The 22,163-nt window shown below is 40.1% G+C and overlaps 1 long non-coding RNA gene across 1 annotated transcript in view; it reads right to left on the bottom strand.

The window, feature by feature from the left end:
- Positions 1–10,944: 10,944 nt before the first annotated feature.
- The window catches only part of LOC135968281 (uncharacterized), a 103,459-nt gene continuing 92,240 nt past the window's right edge, over positions 10,945–22,163 (bottom strand). The window contains exon 6 of the long non-coding RNA XR_010582939.2: positions 10,945–12,253. This is a non-coding gene — a long non-coding RNA (uncharacterized lncRNA). The remainder of the gene's footprint in view (positions 12,254–22,163) is intronic.

Raw genomic sequence — 22,163 nt, 5'->3', positions numbered from 1 at the left:
CTCCCAGATTCTCTGAGCCCTCTGAACCAACACAAGTGGCCACTTTTCTCTGCTATGGGCCTGTGCTATACCCTTTATCTGAAGATGATGAGAGATCTCTGCCCTGCAAGATAGCACATGCTGCCCACAGTGTCTAACCCCATCTTCCTCCCTGGCCACCAGTGACCTAACTAGAGTTAATCACAGTATACTCACTGGGGATGTGTTGTATTCCTTAAGAGAGAAAAAGCATTATACCCAAAAAGAGCTACAGGATGTAGCTATCACAGACCATGTGGAGCCAACGGAATATGAATGGCTCTGTGTCCTGAGGGTGATTAATGAAGTGGGCTGGAACATAAAAGTCAGATAAAGAAGAGTTTATCCGGAGATGGTGCTAAACTCTGCTTCATGCTGCTAGGGCAGCACTTCAAAGCTTGGAGAAAGCAGTGCTCCACACTGAGTGAATTAGATATGCCAAAATACTCATGGCAGAATGTGGAAGAAGAGATCAAACAGTTTGGAGAGGAAGAACTTCTGAAGTGAATGTGCTATGTAAGGGCTGAAAACCTACCTGACAGCTTTGCTCCAGGAGAAAACCTGGAGGACACCCCAAACACCAGAGTGATAAGGAATGAGCACCCCAGAGAAGCTTGGAGGTGACCATCTTCTATAGGCCAGTGCAGTGATGGAAGATGTGGTCACGGAACTGTGCTCCCTGACAGAAGCTTGAAATAAAAGAGGCTAGGTGGCAGTGCTTCAATGCAGAAGATAGTGGGTGCCATTATAAGTGGCAAGATCATGATTTGTAGGCTATGCAAGCGGTTAACTGAGCATGGTGCACCTCAAGTATGATAGGTGGTAAAACAAGGGTTGTCTCAATCTATACAACCAAAAAAGAACCAAGGATGTATGACCAAAAGACTGAAGGCAGTCATCCAAATAAAAAGTTAGAATCCCTTGCCTAATTTCCCGAGCTGAGCCAGTTTCCAATCCACAGTCCATTGTCTGAATAAGAGCTTGGGTCCCCAGGAGAAAGGGTCTTTCAATAGTAAATACAGCAATGAGTCTCCTGGTTCTTCCTCAAAGAGACATACGGCTACTTACTCAAGTAACTGTACATGGCAAAAGGGAAAGTCAAAAGTTTCAAGGATTGTTGGACACAGGGTCTGCATTGACACTGAGATAGGAAAACTCATCCCAGTCCTCCTGTTTGAGAGGAGTATGAGAAGTTTGGAGTCTTGGCCAAGATCCAGCTCATAGTAGATTAGGTAAACAGACCTAACCGTGGTAATTTCCCCAGTCCAAAATTGTTTAATTGGAATGAACACAGTTGACAGATGGTAAGAGCCTCACCCTGGTTCCTGAGCTTGTGGGGTGTTCAAGGCTATTGTAGTGTTCAAGGCTAAGTGGACCCCATCTATGCCATCACATGTACACACTGTCACCAAACAGTATCACATTTTTTAGAAAAAGCAGAGTTAGTAACATACTTAAAGGCCTAAAGGATACAGAGGTGGTAAACCCCTTCTCCATTTAATTCACCACTTTGAGCAGTTTGAATGAATCCCGTCAACAATAGACTAAAGCAACTTTGTAAATAACCTTAACACTTCAGTTTAACCAGTGGTAACTTTGCCCTGCTACCTATTGGTTAATTATAGGTCAAATATCCCTGCCATATATTCTCCACATAAATTATTAACTTTACTAAATTCTGGTTGATATATTACTGAATTTAAGACTATGGAGAAACCAAATCACCTGGTCTCATGAAAGTAAAATTTGACATGATATCTCTATATCAACTAGAAAAATAGATTTATCAGACCACTTTACTGTAATCTACTCTATTTTCACACTTTTTAAAACAGAAATGTTTCATTTCTTCAAAGTGGCTATTTCCAGTTTTACTTGAGGACATAAGACTAATTTATATTCTAGGAAAAACTGTCTAACCAGATGCTATCATAATTATGGAAATGGAAACAATGGGAGTAATTAACACTTCAGGAAAATATATGGACACAGAGAGTGCAGGGATACAAGAGGCACAGAGAAGAGAAAATAGCCCATTAGATTGCAATTTTTAAAAATTGTACTTTAAATTTTATCTTTTGAGGAAAAACCCCTCAAAAATCTTAAAAATCTTTAATGATTAGGTATCAATGTCCTTACAGCCTATGTAGGTCACAGAACAGTGATTATGAGCTAGCACTTTGGAGTCACAGACATTGACTTATCTCAGCTCTACCATTTAGTAGCAAGACACTTAAATTTCATGGTCCTCAGATTTCTTTTATTTTCTTTTTTTAGAGACAGAGTCTCACCCTGTCGCCCAGGCTGGAGTGCAGTGGCGCCATCTCATTTCACTGCAACCTCCGCCTCCTGGGTTCAAGCGACTCTTTTGCCTCAGCCTCCCAAGTAGCTGGGATTACAGGTGCATGCCACCACGCTCAGCTAATTTTTTTTTTGTATCTTTAGTAGAAACAGGATTTCACCATGTTGGCCAGGCTGGTCTCGAACTCCTGACCTTGTGATCTACCCGCCTCTGTCTCCCAAAGTGCTGGGATTACAGGCGTGAGTAATGTTTGTAAATATTTAGCACACTGTCTGTACATAAGAAGTGTCCAATGAAAGTTAGCTATGGTTGATGAAATTATTCTGATGATGACAATTATTCTCTAGAACAAGGTTAAGAGTTTCTAGTCGTCCAGGTGCAGTGGCTCACACCTGTAATCCTAGCACTTTCAGAGGCCGAGGCGGGCGGATCATCTGAGGACAGGAGTTCGAAACCAGCCTGGCCAACATGGTGAAACCCTGTCTCTACTAAAAATAAAAAAATTAGCTGGGCGTGGTGGTGTGCACCTGTAATCCCAGCTATTCAGAGGGCGGAGGCAGGAGAATCGCTTGGACCTGGGAGGCAGAGTTGCAGTGAGCTGAGAAAGCAGCGCTGCACTCCAATCTGGGCCACAAGATCGAGACTGTCTCAAAAAAAAAAAAAAAAAAGCAGTTTCTAGTCCAAGTATTTTTGTATTTTTCAGCTAAATAAAGGGAATCAAGCTTTTGATTTTAATTATTAAGACCATGTCATTCCTTTTTCATTTGCAGGAAGATTTCAGAAAGTAAACTTCTAATGCAAGATTTAAAGCAGTTATATGAGAGGAATAGGAATTCCTTGCTGAAACAACATTGTGTAGTAGAAGCATTAGCAACTATTTCTCTTATAAATGATTCTAATTGGCCACCTCATAAACTGTAATGCTCTGACAAAAATCGTCATGGAAATCTTTTCAATATTTCCACTTGGGCTCTGTAGCTTTCAACTTTATATAAAAGATTATTGAAGCCAATAGGAATTGAGATTTTAGAAAGTGTTCTTTAGATCCAAAGGAAGATAATATTTCTATTCGTGGAGAATGAAAATCTATCTTGAGTGGGCAAAATCTAACTGCCTGATGGTTGAGGCTAAATTTTAGAACTAAATGCATTTAAAAAAATTATTGAGACATATCATTTTCTTTTTTTAAATAAATGGATTCTTGCCCTGTCACCTAGGCTGTAGTACAGTGGCATGATCTCAGCTCACTGCAACCTCCACCTCTCGGGTTCAAGCGATTCTCCTGCCTCAGCCTCCTGAGTAGCTGGGATTACAAGCACCCACCACCATGCCCAACTAATTTTTTTTTTTTATATTTTTTAGTAGAAACAGAGTTTCACCATGTTGGCCAGGCTAGTCTTGAACTCCTGAGGTGATCACCTGAGGGCCTCAGGTGATCCAGCTCCTTGGCCTCCTAAAGTGCTGGGATTACAGGCGTGAGCCACCGCGCCCCTGCCTGGCACATATAATTTAAATACACAACAATACAAAAACAACTAGCCACCACCCAGGCCAAGGGATAAAATTATTACCTGGGAATCATCAGATCAGGAAAGAGAAGATTGCCTTAGAATCTCTTCATGTCCTGTCTCAATTATAACACCACACCTTTTCCTCCTAGAGAAAACTATTCATCTGATATATTCATTCTTTCAGCAGAAGATACGATGGTTAATCTTAATCCTTGTTGGCCATTTCTGGAAATGGAAGGTCTGGATGAATTTTGGAGATTCCTCTTAAATCTTGTCATTAGCAGAGGTCAATATAAATACACTCCTGTGTGGCTGTCTAACAAAATAAGAGAGAGCTACGTTGAATTGAAGACCAAGGACCTCCTTTGGCCATTAGACAAAACTCAGTTGACTTGAATGAAGAGAAAAAAAACTTGAAAAAAAATTATGTAATATTCATAAATCTTCCCCCACCCCAGATAAAGTCTAGTAGTTTGGGGAATTATTGCTGGCTTGCTCTTTCCTTGAAACTGTCTGATATTAATAAAACCTCCTTCCCCCCTCCCCTCTTCTGTGCCTCTTCAAACCTCACTCACTCACTCACTCACTCACTCACTCACTCACTCAGTCAGCAATTCTTCAGGGAGCTCTAGCTACTTACTGAATTTTACTTCTGAATTTCAAATTCCATTATAAACAAAGACCCCTTTTCCTATTGATTTTTGTCCCAGTTTTCTGGAAGCTCTAAATGATTCTTGGCTTCTCTACATCAATTTCAGTGTAATCTCTTTTTTTTCCCCCTCTTTGGAGCTTTTTAAAACAAATCTGCATAATTGTGTCTACTGACTCCTTTAGCATAAAGCCTTCATTCTAGTCTTTAAAGCCATTCAATGATTTTAGAAATGTTTTCTTTAGGTTTTTGTTGGCTTTTTATTTTTAAAGCAAGTAAAAATAAACAATTCAAATACTTAATTTATTTTTATTAACAAGAAAACCCAGAAAAAAAAAAATCCTTCCTTCCTGAGAGGAAAAGGTGTAAGTGACAATAACATTATTGCTTCAAACATAATTTCTTAAAATATAAGACTAGCCTTTCTTAAAGGACAAGCACACTTAAAGCAGTCCTATTCAGTTACACTGTGTTAGATGAAATGTATCTCTCCTTCTCTCCAAGATCAACATAATATTATGCACAAAAGAAAAACCAAGTCCATGTAGACAAAAAGGGGACTTTTCAGAGGGAATTTTCAAACATTAGATGCTCTGTTTCTTATTGTAAATATATGAAACATTGTATGATCTGTTTCTTGTTATATATATTATATATGTATAGCCTGGAATATATACATTAGGTTGGTGCAAAAGCAATTGCGGTCTTTGCCATTAAAAGTAATTGGAAAAATCACAATTATTACTTTTATACCAACCTAATATTTACAACAAGAAACACAATATCTAATGTTTCAGAATTCCCTCTGGAAATGGCCACGGAGATTCTTGCAGTGGTTGCTTATGATCATAGACAATGGTCAATGTGTCAATTCTACTTTCCATGAGAAAAGAAAAATCATTGCTTGGGTATGTCCAAGGTTCTAGCCCATAAAAGAGATGTCCTGATAGCTTATAAGAAGTCAGATTTGAAAGGCACAAGAATGTTCACCACAGTAGTTTTTTAAAAATCAATAAATCCTGGAAGTAACTTAAAATCCATTCATAGGCCAGGCATGGTGGCTCATACCTGTAATCCTAGCTACTAAGGAGGCTGAGCCAGGAGGATCACTTGAGGCCAGAAGTTCAACACTAGTCTGGGTAACATAGTGAGTCTCTAGTCTATAGAAAAAAATCAAAATCAAAGAATAAAAATCCATTAATACAAAAATGATTAAATAAACTGTAGACTAGCCATATATTCCAATACTATGTAACTCTTTTATAGATGTTGTATATCTATATTCATAGGCAGAGAAAGATTTATATAACATGGTGATTTAAAAGCAGATCAAGAAATAATTTATGTAATTCTCTTTGTTCGAATTGTGTGCTTCTATATACATATGTATATGCATAGAGATATACTTAGAAAGATATTCCCCGACAAGATCAGGATGCCTAGCTTTGGGTGGTAGGATTAAGAGTCATGTTTACTTTCTTCATACTGTTTTGAATTTCTTTGTGTGTGTGTGTGTATGTGAGATGGAGTCTTCCTTTGTTACCCAGGCTGGAGGGCAGTGTTCACTGTAACCTCTGCTTCCCCAGGTTCAGGTGATTCCCCTGCCTCAGCCTCTGGATTAGCTGGGATTACCGGTACCCACTTCCACACCTGGCTGCATTTATTTGTATTTTAAGTAGAGACGGGGTTTTACCGTGTTGGCCTGGCTGCCTTCAAACTCCTGACCTCAGGTGATCCGCCCACCTTGGCCACCTGCTGGGATTACAGGCGTGAGCCACCACGCCCAGCCTGTTTTGAGTTTCTTTAAGGTAAAAATTAACTGATTGTTTTGTGACATAGATTTCACAAATATTGCAATCCGCAAAGGAGTACCTATATGGATTCAATTTTCTCCACGAGCACATATTATACTTAAAAATCAGGAAAAAATAGTGAAGTTGCTTTATTTTAGAAAAGAAATATCTAGATAATTGATACAGTTCTTTATTTTGTTTCAATATTACCAAATTGACTGTAAAGTAAGATACAGGGATTTAGTGGAAGAATTGCCTTCAGTGTGGACGATGGACAATGTCCTAGGTAAGTTTATGTACTTCAATTTATCCAGAAATATTTTACAGCAAATTTTGACTTGGGTATTTCTAAAAAGTATTTTAAAATTTGTGTTAAATATAAAAGACAAAATGACAATGAAATAGTTAATTATTACTTGATATTTCTAGAACTATATTATTGATAGATTGTAGCCTTAGCAGAAACTTAGTATTAAAAATGTAAAAAGCACTTTGACTTTTTGTCCTCTTGATTGTTCTATAAAGCTATTTTGAAAGACAGCCAAGCGTGTGTTCAACAAATGTTTTATACTAGAAATGTTTTGCCATAATCATAAACTGATTGAATAACCATGATAATTTCCATGTTCTTTTGTCCATATGCTTCAACGTTTTGTTCATTTGCTTGAAGTATGCACTTCGTTTTTAGCTAAAATCAGGTTCATATGTGTTGAAAATAAAGAGCTGTAGATTTCCATGGCCATATTGTTGTAACATGAGATCTGTAAAAGATTATAGAAATAAGTTAATAACCACTTGGCATCAAGTGAAAAGAAAGCTATATATGGAATATGTTTTTATAGTAAGAACATTTGATTTTGGTCAAATTCATGTCAAAGAAGAGCTAGAATTAATTTTAACTTTGGTATGCCCAGAATATGGACAACCAGATTATCTTAATTGGAAACATATTTTCACATTCAGAATTGCTTACTCTCAGGCACAAAGTTTCCATTTCAAACCTTGCAGCCTCATACAGCAAACCCCTCATTTATCTGAAAACCTCAACTATCCAGATTACCATTGAGAATCAGGAACAAAGTAAAAACAGGCTCCTGAGCACCAAAATAGAAGTCACAAATCCTCTCTGCACATCAGCCCTTCTCTTAGAAGTCTGTAATAGATTAAGAACCACAAATTCAGAAAGGAGTCTTAAAAGACAAACTGAAAACAGTACAAAGTAGTGACTCTTGCCATCGTGACAGTCAGGGGAATAGCAAAGCCACGCAACAGGCATCATAATCTGGGGCCGTTTGATTTAGGATCAACATTCTCTTTAAAGGTAGTAGTGATGACTACAGAGTACAATCACGGATACCGATGATTTGCTCCCCAAATACGTATCCTCCAACTGTGTTTCTTGGCTTGTGCCTCCTATGGTTTTCAGTGCTCCAGTGGATTTTAGCTGTGACTTGCCACTTATGAAGTACATGGACTGCAGTTCTAAAGGGAAGAATCATCCAATTATCTACCCTCGTCAGTTATCCTCCTGTTATCCTCACTGCTGGTATCTCTATGAATTAATAGGATAGAAATATCAAGAACACAATTTCAGTGCACAGTAACTTACAAGTGAAAATAAGGCTAAAACAAGTGTCTATGTGGCCTGGAGCATTTTCATATTTCTATTGTGAGACATTTCTAGGTTTTCTTATGGAAAAAATTCAGTCAACTAGGATATAACCAGTTTTTAAATATAGCTCACTAAATTATACTGTGATTTTGTACATGTATTATCAGGTTCCACTAAGAGAAAGGGGATTTGGATGAGTTTGTTTTCTTTTTTTTCCCCAAGACAGAGTCTTGCTCTGTCACCCAGGCTGGACTGCAGTGGCATGATCTTGGCTCACTGCAAGCTCCGCTTCCCGGGTTCAAGTGATTCTCCTGCCTCAGCTTCCCAAGTAGCTGGGATTACAGGTGCCTGCCACCGCGCCCGCCTGATTTTTGTATTTTTAGTAGACACAGGGTTTCACCATGTTGGCCAGGCTAACTCCTGACTTCGTGATCCGCCCACCTTGGCTTCCCAAACTGCTGGGATTACAGGCGTGAACCACCGCACCCGGCCTGGATACATTTGTTTTCTAATCAGCAAAGGCAAGTTGAGAAAATTAAACAGGGATCCTGTCTGGACATTGCAAACAAGACTTTCTTGTTTAGAAATCACAGAAAGTAGAGGTGAAAGCTATTATTACCATCATTACACTCAAAAGGGCTCACAGCCAGCAGGGGCATCTCCTTGAACGTGAAGTTGTGCCCTCCTGACCTCCCTGTGTCAGCCACAAATGACAAAGCAAGAGCACATGGGAACTGGTCAAATAAAACTTACGAAAAAAAAAATGAGGCAGTAATCACAACAGATACTCTTTCCTTGAGGATTTTTTTTTAAGTACGTGTCTTTTTTACAGAAAAAAAGTGAAATTTAACTTAAAAGTGCATTTTGTGGGGTTGAAATTTTGTAATGGAAATGTTTAGCGATTGCCTTCTCAGCAATTGCCTTCTGCTGTTGCAGGGGAGGAGGATAGCAACATCTTCCTTTTTATAAACTGGGAATTCCTAGTGAGTGCTAACAAAAGCAATATCTTTCTCACTTTGCTTTTGTGTGGGTTGCATAACCCTGGATTAAGTGATCAAGTGCTACAGCCTATCTTGGTAAGAGGTGAAACGTGGGTTTCACATGCCTTGGTTTTTATATTCAGGATCAGGTTGCAGCTTACAACAGCCTTGATCAAAATCATATTATTAATTTTTTTGGATGAAAATACTACATTCTGAATACTAAGACATTTTTACAGAAAGTAATAAAATAATGAACGCAAAGAGCAACTTGTAGCATGTAGAGCAGGCAATAGTGCTGAGTGAGTGAGCCTTACAAGCATTGGAGTGTGCTAGAGAAAAACTAGACACAGTTATGTTTTTCTTTTTTTTTGAGACAGAGTCTAACTCTATTGCCCAGGCTGGAGTGCAATAGCATGACCTTGGCTTACTGCAACCTCCGTCTTCTGGGTTTAAGCGATTCTTCTTCTTCAGCCTCCCAAGTAGCTGAGATTGCAGGCCATGTGCCACCACACCAAGTTAGTTTTTGTATTTTTAGTAAAGACGAGGTTTCACCATGTTGGTCAGGCTGGTCTTGAACTCCTGGCCTCAGGTGATCCATCCACCTCAGCCTCCAAAGTGCTGGGATTACAGGCATGAGCCACCATGCCTGGCCAAGGCTATTTTTTCTGAATATACTTTTCTCCTCGCTTTCCATTACTTACGCTGCTTTTTCTCCCCAGTGGGGCATCACTGAGGCTGTCAGACACGCTGAGATGACCAAGAGTTTCACAGTAGGCACTTATTCCTGGTATGAATTCTGTCCCTGAAAGCAAGCCGCGGTGGGGGTGCAGAGAAAACAGAAACAGAAGAAGAAAAAAGGACAAGAAGTAATAGGAAAAGAATGTGAAAGTTGGCATTTCTGTGTATATTCTGAAACGTAACCGTTCAAACTAACAGTGTTGAATATCAATTCACAGTTATCAAAAGTCCTTTTAAAATTCTTGATGCTTGAAATGCTAATTCCAGATTCCATTAGCATATATTTGTAAATATTATTTATACCAGATTTGTCAAGTACACTATTTCCTGCTTCCATAGTCAGAAAAACATTAATGAAGACTTGCAGTCTTTCTCTGAATTAATTTTTTTTTCTAATTTGTGTTTCTCAGAAACAATTAGTTTCCCTGAGCACACATCCCTACTCTTTGAACTCTCAACTAGTTTCCCTAGTTTCAGGAAACAATTTCAACTAGTTTCAGGAAACAATTAGTTTCCCTGAGCACACATCCCAACTCTCTGAACTCTCAATAGCTCACTCCTCTTCTTTGTCCTCCAGGTCTTCCCACGTAGATGCCACTTCTTTTAGGAAGATTCCCTGAATCCCCAAGTCTGGACGCAGATTCCAAGGGCATGCTTCCTTAGCACCCTGGTCTTCCCCTGTCTGAGCCCTAGCACACTGTGTTGTAATATGCTGTCCACTGGTCTTTGATCTATCCTCTGTTAAACTCTAAGCTCCCTGAGGACAGGAAAGTGATAGTTATGAGCCTGGGCTTTGGAATAATATAAAACACATTGTAATACATCCTATAAGCCAAGTGTAATTCTGAGTACTTTACATACAATAACACGCCTAATCTTCATAACATCCTCACAGGAAACTGGGGCAGAGGCAAGTTATCTTTCCCAAGGTCACATAGCTAGTAAGTGGCAGATCCAGAATTTGAATCCTGGCCATTGTTTGCAGAGACCATGTCCTTTCTTGTAATAAGGTGTTGCCAATCAGAGACGCTTGGTTTCTAGAAAAAGGTCAGCTACTTCATGAGTCAGTTTACCAGGAGTAATTACTTATTCTAAGTGAATCTCATTTTTCTTGTCTAAAAAGTGGGAATAGATAACAGTATTTACATCAAGGTATTGAGAAGTTTCCATGAGATAGTGCACCTTATAAAGAGTAGATAGTGTACTCAGCATAGTACTTGCCATATAATAAATACTCAATAATTATTTGTCTGCTGACATTTTGGGCTTATCCTATTCTTTGTTCTTATTATTCTCTTCCTTTTCTTCCTCCTTTTCTTTTTCTTTCTCTTCTCACTCTTCAGCATTGTGTCTACAGCTCTAAGCAGAGGATTGGCATACAGTGGACATTAACAAACATCTCATGAATGAAGGGATGAAGGAATGGATGAGTGAATGAATGAAACAGCAGGTGGACTTTCTCCAAAACCAATTTGCGTCTGTCTTCCTTATTGCTTCATCATATATCTTCCTCTGCAGCAGACTGAGGGAGACGTCTGTAGCCCTAGATTGCTGGCCTGTTGAGCAGTGACATCATTTCTCCTTCACAACAGCTTGAATTTATACAAAATCTTTACTCCTTTGAAGTCCATAGTTCCAAAATAGCATCAACATTTTTAAGCTGCCAGATTTTATTGGACCAAACGTGATTAGCAGACATTCCTTACTGAACACACCCAAAGGTTAAACACAAGCCAGAAACCAACACCAGATGCAGGTCAGGAATTCCTGAATCAAATTCTTCGGTGAAGGAAAAATGATAAAATCTCAGGTCTTCTCATTCTTGACAAGTGCTCCTACATTTTCTTGGCTAGTGTTTGTCCTTAGGGGCAATTTTTACGTAAGAGGAATTTCCTATAAAGTGGGAATTTCACTGCTTTATATTTTTTACTACTACAAAGGAATTTCACAAAACATGTCATTTCCTTCTACAATTGATGGGTAAGATTCCTATGCCATTCATACCTGTGCTGGGTTCCGCTGTGCAGGGGGGAGCTGGACCTGGCACAGAGGTGGGCATAAGGAGCACCGGCCTTGGACAGACAGCATGGGGGACTTGGGTCGTCTCGGCTGTTTTCAACGGGAGTTTTTTGCCAGTTTCTCTTTGTCTTTTTGCTCCTTTTGTTGCCCCTGTTTTTCATATGGTTATGCTGTTGTTATTTCTTGTTATGGTTGTTGGTGGTGGTTTGATTTGGGGGAATATGTAGTTCCTGGCATTTTTTTTTTTTTTTTGGCTTCTGAATCCTAAATAAAAAGCCAAAAGGAATTGAGGTTTGTGTGGGGACTGACCACAGGTCTCTCAGGAAAGTCCTTCCCAGATGGCTTTTTTTGTCCAGAGGGAGCATTCAGAGCCACTGGCAGAGACCACGCTCGGCAATAAGCATATTGTTGCTCTCATCAACAATGTTAATGAGCCAGAAATGAATTCTCTGTTTCCACTTGCTCCTTGGACATTTTTAAATTGGTCTATTCCTTTCAGAAGAGTTCACGTGCTTTAATTCAGATTTTGCATATTACTCAAGAAATTCAAGATTTGCCTTCAGTTTTAGTTTAACTTTAATTTTTTGGATCCATCCAGTGCCTTGAAAATATGAAGGCAATAGGACTTCTGGAAAAAAAGAAAGAAAAAAATCATTGCGAGTCAGCTTTAAACATATCAGGTTCATGGAAAGTTTTTTGTTTTTTTTTTTTTAAATCTGTATCATTAATAAAAACTCAAGCAATTTTCAAACTCTTCACCAATATGTAGAGTTTAAATCACTTATCTTTTTATTATAGAAAATAAAATTTGATTACTTAGATTAATTAAATTAGTTTAATTAAACCACAGTTGATGACTTCAACTTTGTTTACTGATGTAAATAAATGGGCCATGGGCCAGACCTATGCTAAATTTCAAAATATACTTTAAAAATTAAGTTTAGATAAAAATGATAAAGTTCTGGAAATCATAAAAAGCAAAAACCGTGTCCAAAGACATTCCCTGGAACATGGTTAGTCACAAAGTGCAAAGCTTTACCATACTACGGGTGAGTGCAGACAAATCTCTTAGAAAAGTAAAGTTTCCTAAAATTGGAACTATATTATGGAGAAGAAATTTATAGAATGAAACCTCTCCAGGGTATGTAAGAAATGTACAAAACTTCTATTTCCGATAAGTAGTGACTAAAAGAAGTGCTAGCAAGTGAATAAAAACACAAAAGCTTTAAGCAAACTAATTGAAATATTACTGCATCTGTTCCTGAATAAGTGTTGTGTGTCTTTGGTTGGAAACCCGATCCCTGGACAGTATGTAGGGAGAACAGATGCGGCTCTTGAGCAAGAAGAGACATGCTGGAAAGGGCACAAAGGTAGGACCTCCAGCGAAGTCTTGATATTTATAGCATGGGCTTCTAGAAGCCGCCCAACTCCTCCTTGACACACACACACACTTTTTTTTCCTTCTATGACTTGCAAACATTTGGAGTCTCTTAATCTCAAGTTCCTATTAATTCCTATCTGTTGTTATCCTTCTCTTAATTCACATGCTTTCTGTTAAAGGTCTATATATATATTTTGCTATGGCCTTTTAATTTGGGACTTGTTTTGTGCAGTAACTTAACTTTTTCTCTCTTCTCAACTTCCATGCTGTTGGTCGCAGAATCTCAGTGTTGCAAGGGGTCATTAAAGAGATCTACTTGAAACTCCTGCTCAGTGCGGGCTTCCTGGCTTATTATATCCCTACAGAAGAGTGTTAGGATTTGGCTTCGTTGCTTAGAGAAGTGAGAACTCCGTCAACTGCAGGCCTACCAAATCACTGTTAGAAAATCCTTGTGTCCACCTCTCCCGTTTTCATTTTCCTTTTAGTCTTTTTGTGGTCCACGACATGGTTTTCTAAGGTAATATTTTTCATTATATTATTGGCCATGTCCCTTTCTTTCTCCAACCTCTTCCCATTTTGTTCTCTACCACCCCTTTTAAAAGATTTTAGAGGCTGGGCATGGTGGCTCATGCCTGCAATCTCAGAATTTTGGGAGGCTGAGGAGAGAAGATCGCTAGAGATCAGGAGCTCGAGACCAGCCTGGCCAACATGGTGAAACCTTGTCTCTACTGAAAATACAAAAATTATCCAGGCGTGAAGGTGGGAGGCGGAGGTTGTAGTGAGCCGAGACTGCACCACTGCAATCCAGCCTGGGCGACAAGAGACTCCGTCTCAAAACCAACCAAACAAACAAACAAAAAAAGGCCAGGTGCGGTGGCTCACGCCTGTCACCCAGCATCTTGGGAGGCCAAGGCAGGTGGATCACGAGGTCAGGAGATGGAGATCATCCTGGCTAACATGGTGAAATGCTGTCTCTACTAAAAATACAAAAACAAAACTTCAACTTTTCCACACGTATCTGGTGTTTGTAACACTCAGAAAGAAATAACAAGAGTGTCTGACATGTAGGCACTCTGTGCCTTCCTCTGCATAGAGGGCCAGGGTTCACCCCTCTGATGCATTTCTGAATGCTTGCCTTTACTCACAAGGGCAGAAAAGGTAAAACAGAGGTTGTAGAGTGGCTGCCTACCAGCTGACTCTGGCCCCCAGAGTTCTGCTCAGAGGGTTAAAAATAGTTTAATTAGTTGCCAACATTTGCAAATGAGGACATTTTACTTAAAAATCTAGATTTCTGCCTCCACGGAAAAGAGGAAGCACTCATAGCCCTGGGCACATTATTTTGCAGCATTTGGCGGCTGCCCCCTTTCCACTGAAGGTGCACTCCCCGCTTTTAGCACAGTCTCGCCGGTGGCTTTCTTGTTCATTCTCACCCCTACATTCTGCTGTTTCACCTCCCTGGTCCCGAAGAGGCATCTGAGCTGTTCCCCGATGAAGACCATGGTTGTGAAGTGAATTGAGGGAAACACACAAACAAAACCCTGGTGAATAACAAGAGGTAGTTATATCGATGGTGAAGGTGGGGACTGTGGAAATATGCATAAAATAGAATCAAAGATCCAAACTGAACAGTTCCTTCCTCGGGTAAATTCCTTTCAAATAGTCAATTTATAGTCTGTACATTGCTAATATAATCAAGATGGAAAATGAAGATTTGGGGTTAACAAAATGTGAGGGGGAGATAGCTGTGTGGTCCCCAAGCCCTAACCCTGGGCACTCAGCCAGACTATATATCCAGCCTCACCTACAGAGTTGTGTCTACATGACCAAGAACTTGGGCAGAGGAAGGGGATCACTTACAGGCCTGACCCAGAAATTTTCTCACACATCTCCTATGCTCTGTCTTGGTTTCCAACTTCCAACCATCTGAGGAAGACCCTAAGAACGTAGAAGCAGCCTGGGCATGGTGGCTTACGCCTGTAATCCCAGCATTTTGGGAGGCCGAGGTGGGTGGATCACCTGAGGTCAAGAGTTCTAGACCAGCCTGGGCAACATGGTGAAACCCCCTCTACTAAAAATACAAAAATTAGCTAGGCATGGTGGTGGGCGCCTGTAATCCCAGCTACTTGGGAGGCTGAGGCAGGAGAATCGCTTGAACCCGGGAGGCAGAGGTTGCAGTGAGCCGAGATCGGAGATCGTGCCACTGCACTCCAGTCTGGGGAATGGCGACAGAGCTAGACCCCACTGCACATTAATGCACATTCACCTTTGCCTTGAGTGATAAATAAGCACTTGTAGTCTACCGAGAAGATGAGACTTTGGGGATGTTTGTCACAATGGTTATCCTACCCCTGATTAATACAGAAGGTTACTGAAAGTCCACTAGGAAGTGGATGAAGGGACATGTTCCTGAAAATAGTGAGGATTGCTAAGAAGCACATCTGTGGAACCAAAGACATAGGAATCCAAATAGGAGCATTTAGTCCTTAATAGGCGAGGAAGCCTGCTGCTTCCAGGCTCCAGCTCCCCGCTGAAGAGCGGATGAGAAGCTGTGGATGTATTTAGGCGATCTTCCACACAAAATTGCTCCACGCAGCTGTGCCTTTCCTGCCCAAGTGGAGAGCAACACATAAAGGGGAAGCCCATCTGCTTGGGGACTGTTAATGTGCCTCTGGGTTCCTAGGTAACATAAAGAAGGAAGCAGAGAGACTATAACGGTGAGACCTAATTCAGCTTTAGAATGGGGTCTGAAATCCATGGCGCCCTACTGAGATACACAATTCCAAGTTAGAACTTTTTGTTTTAGTAGTTTAGTACTGCTGAAGTGATAGCAGTGTTACAATTCTGGCTTACATTAGCCTTAAATTAGTGATAAGTTGTTCCAACCGCAAATGTTCTCTTTTCTGTAAAGACTTCAAAATGTTGTTACTTTCTTGAGTGATGCTTTGTATGGAGGCAACTCTAGAGAAGGTTTCTAAGGATTTGGCAATTTGTTGAGATCATTAGGAATAAGGGAAGAAATGGCATAATAACCAGAGCATTACTTTGGACTTTTTGTTGTACTCATTATGGGGTTGTCTGTAATGTAGTAATTTAATACAGAATGTTTTAATGTTACTGATGTTATTTCCTGGGTACTTGCCCAAAATGAGCAAGTTGGTTCCTACATGGTTTCAGTTTCACAAATGAGACTCAAAATGGTAGGAAAGTGAGCTCTGTGGCCTGGTGGATTTTGGTCCTAAGAAAGGCAGAATGCACCACAGGGTGACAATTCCATCATGTAATTCCATCCCAGTTGCACAATGACAAGAAGTAGTGTAGACCTCAATTTATACAAAGAAAGTTTGTTTTGTTTTGTTTTGTTTTGTTTGTTTTTTTGCTTTTTTGTTGGGGGAGGGAGCAGGGTCAGGGTCTTGCTCTGTCACCCAGGCTTGAGTGCAGTGATGCCATCATAGCTCTCTGCAACTTCAAAGTCCTGGGTTCAAGCCATCCTCCTGCCTCAGTCTCCTGTATAGCTGGGATTACTGGCTAATTTTGAAATTTTTTGTAGAGATGGGGGTCTCACTATGTTTACCAGGCTGGTCTTAACTCCTAGCCTCAAGCAGTCCTCTCATCACAGCCTCCCAAAGTGTTAGGATTACAGGCATGAGCTACTGCACCTGGCCCAAATAAAGTCCTTTGAGTAATTTATTTTAAAATATATGCTCTGCCTCTTTGAATAAAATGAGGAGGAACAAACCAAAGACATGCATTAAAAGGTTCGTAAAAGAGAAATAAATAATCAAGACCAAAGAAAGAGGGTTTCCATAAGATCAAATGACTTCAGAATGGCTGCTATGGTTGAGTCAAATTTGCCTCTGAGCATCTGGCACTGAGAACAAAGAAGATTTGGTAAATTATAAGATCAAACTCTACTCAATGGAGCATTCGCTGGCCTCTTATTCTAAAAGAAAGTTTGAATCTGGAACTTCCTTTGTGTATCATTGGATAACACAATAATCTTCTTACATACAATTGTATCAAAAACAAAAATTTAGAAACACCACCAGACATTGTTAAGGAATATATATAATTGCAATTCAATGAAGGTAACCTGGGGAGGGGAAATTCTGGTGATTCCACCACCTAAAACTTTTCCCAAGACAAGTCCACTAAAATACGCATTAAACCATACCCACTGTTTTCTTTCATGGCATCTGAAGCAGAGTTTGACTTAAATAACTGTTTATTTAGAATAGGAGAATAAATACAATTTTAAATAATCCATGGAAGTTCATTTATATAATTGGAAGTGTTATTGAAGCACATGCTATGTTTAATTGCTTAGGCACTGTCTATGGAGAAATACACAGATTCATTGGAAATGATATATCAGCACTCTATTTCTTTCATTTTTCTTAAACTTTTATTTTAAGTTTAGGGGTACATGTGCAGGTTTGTTATACAGGTAAACCTGTGTCATGGGGGTTCGTTGTATAGATTATTTCATCACTCAGGTATTAAGCCTAGTAACCATTAGTTATTTTTCCTGATGCCCTCCCTCCTCCCTCCTTCTACCCTCCAACAGACTCCAGCATCTGTTGTTCCCCAGAACATGCAGTATTTGGTTTTCTGTTCCTACATTAGTTTACTAAGGATAATGGCCTCCAGCTCCATCCCTGTTCCTGCAAAGGACATGATCTCATTATTTTTTTGGCTGCATAGTATTCCATGGTATATATGTGCCATGTTTTCTTTATCCAGCCTACCAGTGATGGGCATTTAGGTCAGTTCCATGTCTTTGCTACTGTCAATAGTGCTGCATTGAACATACGCATGTATGTGTCTTCATGTTAGAATGATTTATATTCCCTTGGGTATATATCCAGTAATAAGAATGCCAGTTCAAATGGTAGTTCTGTTTTTAGCTCTTTGAGGAATCACCGTACTGCTTTCCACAATGGTTGAACCAATTTACACTCCCACCAATAGTCTATAAGTGTTCCCTTTTCTGCATAACCTCACCCCCATCTATTATTTTTTGACTTTTTAATAATAGCTATTCTGACTGTGATAAGGGGGTAACTCATTGCGGTGTTGATTTGCTTTTCTCTAATGATCAGTGATGTTGAGCTTTTTTTCATGTGCTTTTTGGCTACATGTATGTCTTCTTTTGAAAAGTGTCTGTTCATGTTCTTAGCCCACTTTTTAATGTTTTTTTTTCTTGTAAATTTGTTTAAATTCTTTAGAGATGCTGGATATTAGGCCTTTGTTAGATGCATAGTTTGCAAATGTTTTCTCCAGTTCTGTACGTTGTCTGTTTACTCTGTTGATGGTTTTTTTTGGTGTGCAGAAGCTCTTCAGTTTAATTAGATCCCATTTGCTTTTGTTGAGATTGCTTTTGGTGTTTTTGTCATGAAACCTTTGCTCGTTCCTATGTCCAGAATGGTTATTGCCTAGATTGTCTTCCAGGGTTTTTATAGTTTTAGGTTTACATTTAGGTCTTTAATCCATCTCGAGTTGATTTTTGTATAAAAATAACTTTTTGTGTAAGAAAGGGGTTGGTTTTCAATCTTATGCATATGGTTATCCAGTTATCCCCGCACCATTTATTGAATAGAGAGTCCTTTCCCATTGCTTGTTTTTGTCAGCTTTGTTGAAGATCAGATGGTTATAGATGTGTGGTCTTACTTCTGGGATCTGTATTCTATTCCCTTGGTTTATGTATCTGTTTTTGTACCAGTACCATGGTGTTTTAGTTACTGTAGCCCCAGCTTTGTTCTTTTTGCTTAGGGTTGCCTTGGCTGTTTCAGTTCTTTTTTGGAACCATATAAATTGTAAGATAGTTTTTTATAGTTCTGTAAAGAATATCATTGATAGTTTGATGGAAACTGCGTTGAGTCTATGAATTGCTTTGGGCAGTCTGGCCATTTTAACCATGTTGATTCTTTCTATCCATGAGTGTGGAATGTTTTTCCATTTGTTTGTGTCATCTCTGATATTTTTCAGCAGTGTTTTTTAGTCTTCATTGTAGAGATCTTTCACCTCCCTGGTTAGTTGTATTCCTAGGTATCTTATTCTTTCTGTAGCAATTGTGAATGAGACTGAATTCCTGATTTGGCTCTCAAGGAGGAGTGCGGAGTGTAAATGTAGGGTTGTGGTGAGTCTGCCTGCCTGGCAGAGGATCCATGCAGGGCAGTTAAACATGCATACCTGGTGCTCTGGAGATACAGATGTGGAAGTCACCAGCCTGTATGCACATCACCTTCTACAAAATGCTGTTCGAGTATAGGTTCCATCTTGATGGCACGTGATCTGTTCATATACTAGTGAAGCTCTAATCCAGGCAGGTCACTAAGTTTACATTCCTTTCCAGGACTATGATTCTGGGATGCTATGTGTTTCAGTTTTCCTTTTTTTTTTTTTTTTCTTCTTGAGACAGAGTTTCCCTCTGTCACCCAGGCTGGAGTACAGTGGTGTGATCTTGGCTCACTGCAACCTCTACCTCCTGGGTGCAAGTGATTCTCCTGCCTCAACCTCTTGAGTAGCTGGGATTACAGGCACCCGCCATCACACCAGGCTAATTTTTGTATTTTTGGTAGAGCTGGGGTTTCACCATGTTGGCTAGGCTGGTCTTGAACTCCTGACCTCAGGTTATCCACCCACCTTGGCCTCCCAAAGTGCTAGGATTACAGGCATGAGCCACCATGCCTGGCCCAGTTTTCCTTTTTTTCTTTCACGCCTTAGGAAAAGAATTGATTAAAACATTTCCTTTATGCTCTTAAATTTCTCATCTGCTTTCAAAGAATTAAGCATATTGTTATAGAAGAAATGTTCTCTTCTAAAAATAAATCTGTAAACACACATAAAGGCCTATAAAAATCAGATAAAACAAACACATAGTCTACCTTGTTGCCACCATATGGTTTTGGCATTTCACCCAAAATAGGCTGTAATAAGTTCAGATTGAGAAATCTAACTCTACCCTCCTATTATTAATCCTTGCTGTCATAGAAATTCATGGTTTGGGAAGAGACTCTGGTGTATAGAGGACTGAGATGCTTATTAATGTGAATGACCAGATCTGCAGAACCTCAATATTGGGAGGGCAAGATGGAAGAAGCAATCTAAATCCTAGACATGCTCAACTAAGGAGAGCAGACAGTAATACCAGCCGAGACCATGTAGTGGGAAGGGAATTCAGGTGGATGTGCCCTGCTAGACCCCTGTGGTCTTCTGACTACAAAGGGGTAGCCCTGCATTCTACACAATGGAAAGTACTGCAGAAATCTCACTAACAACTGCTATAAAGTAATGCATAGAAAATACTCAATATTAATTTGCATGTCAAAATGTTCCCAATTTTTGTTCTAAAAATAAATAACCTCCAGGTCAATGAAGTGGGTCATTTAAAGCATTTCTGTTTGCGAATTTCACTGCTTCCCACCACCTTTTATTTCTTTTTTCATCTGGACTTTTGCTCTGTGAGATCTGCTTGCACTGTTGTAAGCAAGCCCACTGCAGAGAAGGACCTTGGCATTTGTCTCATCTGGAAGAGTGTGGCCAGGGCACCATGAGCCAGGTGACCTCTGGGCATGAGCTCAGGCACATGATCTCCCTTCCAGTCTAGCTCCACCCAGACCGGGTGCCAGCGAGGCCTTGTACCCTCACTCCTAACTTGCCCCGATGTTGGCTGAGTTCCAGGGCAGCCAGCCAGGCTTTGCTTCCTTTCCCAACTATAACTCTGCTCCTGAATTCCTACCTCTGAATTTTGTTACAGCTCCTTCCTTCCCCTCTTCCCCGACAGTTGTTCTCCCCAACTGTGGGAAACCTCAAGGACAATCTCCCACAGACAGTCAGTTCAGGAACTGCTGCTGAATGAGCCTCTGGCTCGGGAGGTGAGTTTGGCCAATCCAGAGAAGACTCACTCTAGAAACCCACTTTCTCAATCGACAGCACCCTCTAATAAAAGTCTAGAAGTTTGCCGCAGCATCTCAAACCTAAGGATGTAAGGCTTAAAGGATACCTGGATTCCAATAGCCAGATTTGCTATTTGGCAAGATAAATCACGAATCTGATTAGAGACATGTAATTAGAGACACATTTAAAACTAAACAGCCTTATTTAAGCACCATTCTGCAGGGGATGCTGTTTTCTGAAAAGCCACTCTGGGTGTCAGATTCCACATCAATTGCTCTTTAAAGAATGAAGGTAGATGAAGAAAGATGGGAAAATGTGAGTTGTCACAAAATCACCTTACCAGATAACGTTCAACTGGACATCTCACTCTTGCAGACTGCCATGATGCTGATCATTAAACGAGTCGCAGCTTTCGGCAGCGTGGCCTCTTTTGAATGACATGCTTTTTAAGAAGGTTCTCAATTCTGCCTTTGCCTAATTCTGCCTAGGTCCTCCTGACAGCTTTCCCACATGAGCCATCTGTCCACTGTCTATATTCCTCTGGTCATCTGACCTACCTTTGTGTACTGAATACGCCTTCCTTCTTTCTCATGAGCTCCAGCCTTGAGTTTCTGCGAACAGCCTGGTTCTGACCACTCTGCTGCTCAGTGTCTTTGGAAAGGAAGTGTCCTACTTATTTTTTCCTGCCCTGCTCTGTCCACCAAAGCCACTCCAGGCAAACGCTTTCTTCTTGACCTCCACTCAGGCCTGCCCTGGACCTCAGCTCAGAGTAGCTTGAATGTAATTGGCCGTCATCCTTCTGTTTCAGATGACCATCGTTCGGAGTATGCTATGGAGGGGTTTTTCTAGGAATTCTATTCAAAGGACTAAAGAGCTAATTGAAAGATGGAAACTACTAAAATAACCTTACAGAATAAAGCATATACAGTTTAAATATATACTTACTTCCACCCCAAAACTGTAAATGTGTGACGATGTGCGTCAGGTGTTGCATGTCTTGCTGAAACACTTGGTTAGGTGTAGCAAAGAAAATTGGGCCTCCGTCATATCCAGACTTTCCTGTGTGTTCATGACTTTGTGCCCCATCCAGTTCCTACTCCCTCCTGATAGGCACATGCTTTATGCCTTTATACTGACTCTGGGGGATCCTCAGCCTCTCTCATACTGCAATTTCTCAGTGTTTAGACTTGAAGTACAGTCACTTCATCGGCCATTCATATAGTTTAGCTATCTAAGATTCCACAAGCTATTACACAAATCC

The sequence above is a fragment of the Macaca fascicularis genome, chromosome 18 (genome assembly GCF_037993035.2).
Source record: "Macaca fascicularis isolate 582-1 chromosome 18, T2T-MFA8v1.1".
Lineage (NCBI taxonomy): Eukaryota > Metazoa > Chordata > Mammalia > Primates > Cercopithecidae > Macaca > Macaca fascicularis.
Note: the sequence above shows the minus strand (reverse complement) of the source record. Positions and strands in the feature narration are given on the sequence as shown.